This window comes from Nematolebias whitei, chromosome 4, assembly GCF_014905685.2.
Source record: "Nematolebias whitei isolate Nwh7 chromosome 4, NemWhi1, whole genome shotgun sequence".
NCBI classification, from domain to species: Eukaryota; Metazoa; Chordata; class Actinopteri; order Cyprinodontiformes; family Rivulidae; genus Nematolebias; species Nematolebias whitei.
In genome coordinates, this window is record NC_056501.1 from 46,303,591 (window position 1) to 46,305,567 (window position 1,977).

At 41.9% G+C, this 1,977-nt stretch overlaps 1 long non-coding RNA gene across 1 annotated transcript in view; it reads right to left on the bottom strand.

Moving 5' to 3' along the window:
- LOC119408581 overlaps positions 1-540 on the bottom strand; it is a 1,310-nt gene extending 770 nt beyond the window's left edge. The window contains exon 1 of the long non-coding RNA XR_005186745.1: positions 54-540. This is a non-coding gene — a long non-coding RNA (uncharacterized LOC119408581). The remainder of the gene's footprint in view (positions 1-53) is intronic.
- Between the last annotated feature and the right edge of the window lie 1,437 nt (positions 541-1,977).

The window sequence follows — 1,977 nt, forward strand, 5'->3', positions numbered from 1 at the left end:
TATGTCTTCTACATCTTTAATCACTTAGAAATCTAATAAAAAATGTTATGTACCTCAGAGGGAGGGGTACTGTCATCTTCTGTAGCTGGGATGATTCTACCAGTCAGCGGACTAACTCCTAGAACCTTTGGCCTCTTTTCCTCTTTAGGTTTTCCCTCCAAAACAACAATAATATACTGCTTGTTGACATCTTCTGCTGGAGTCTCCACAACGGGTTTATCTGCTTCTCCTAAAATGCTTCCTGCAACTTCTGCACATACAACTGGTTCTTCAGGTAAAGTTGCAGGGACATCAAGTATTTCTGGTGCCAAAACCCCTTCTACTAGTGGTGATGTGGTTTCTTCTGTTGGTAGCACAAACTTCTCAGTAACTGATCCAACTTCTTCCAGTGCCATGACTTCCTCAGTAATGGATGCAACATCCACCGGTGCAGAAATTTCCTCAACAGATGAAGCTACTGCTTCTGTAGCTGGGGTCTCCTCAACTGTTGGTACGACTTCCAATGGTGCAGGGGTTTCCTCAACAAATGAGACATCTTCTGTTGGATGAATCTCTTCAACAGCTGGGATAATTTCCAATGGCACAGGAGTCTCCTTAACTGGAATAACCTCTTCTATAGCAGAAATCTCCTCAATAACTGGTACAACTGCTAATTGTGCTGGGGTCTCTTCAACTGGAACAAAATCTTCAGTAGGAGCTGTCTCAACAGCTGATACAACTTCCAATGGTGCAGGGGTCTTCTCAACAACTGGAACAACCTCTTCTGTTGGACAGATCTCAACAGCTGGTATAATTTCCATTGGCACAGGGGTCTCCTTAACTGGAATAACCTCTTCTTTAGCAGAGGTCTCCCCAATAACTGGTACAATTGCCAATTGTGCTGGGGTTTCTTCAACAACTGGAACCTCTTCAGCAGGAGGGGTCTCCTCAACAGCTGGTGCAACTTCCAATGGTGCAAAAGCCTCCTCAACAACTGGAACAACCTCATGTGTGCCAGGTGTCTCAACAGCTAGTACTTCTTCTGTAGCAGAGGTCTCCTCAACAGCTGGTAAAATCTGCACTTGTGAAGGTGTTTCTTCAACTGTGGGTACAACATCTGCAGATGCAGAAGGCTCCTCTACAATGGCTACATCTTCTGCTGCAGGAATCTTTTCAACAGATGGGTTTGCATATGCAATGGACTCCTTAACATCTACATGTACAGGCTTTGGTGCAGGGACTTCAACAGCAGATGGATCCTCTGCTGGTACCAAACCTTCCTCAGCTACTGGAACAGGGTCCTGTATAACATTTTCAACTGGTGTAAAAGTCTTCTCAGTAACTTGCACTGGTGCTGGAATTTCTAGAATTGGTGGAGACACATCTTTGATAGGTTTTGCCACTTTTGGTTCTGGGGTCCTGTCTCCTTTGAGATCTTCATCAGTGGGTGCCAACTCATCTTTTACTTCATCTATCTTCGGCACTTCTACTGTAGAAGCAGCTGCCAGTAGCACTGCAACACAAAATCCAGCCACCAAAACGTCACTACAGAGTTTTCTCTACCACATTCAGTTATCATGCTGCCATTATGTAACTTTTGCAAAAGTTTAAGAATGGTCATTCATGAAGTGGATGAGGTGTGCTTAAAGTGGAACTCAAACAGAAGATGAAACATTTTAAAAACATTGTGTTAGTAACAAACCCCAAGAAATGGTTTCAAAGTAGCAGTGTACTTAATACAAATGTGTTGGAAAATTACCAAGAAAATAGTACACACAAGAAATATTTTGAATTCTCTTATCATTTTACTGGGTTAGAAATATTAGTTTGCATAGTCTTCAAGCAGGAACACGGAAGGATTGGATGAGCCAGAAATAATTGATAAAACAAATTGTGGAAAGTTCAAAACAAATTATTTTGATTATTTGATTAGTTAAAATTCAGCTTTAATGTTAACTTGCTATTCTCTAGTGGACACAGTAAGCAACTAGGGATGCA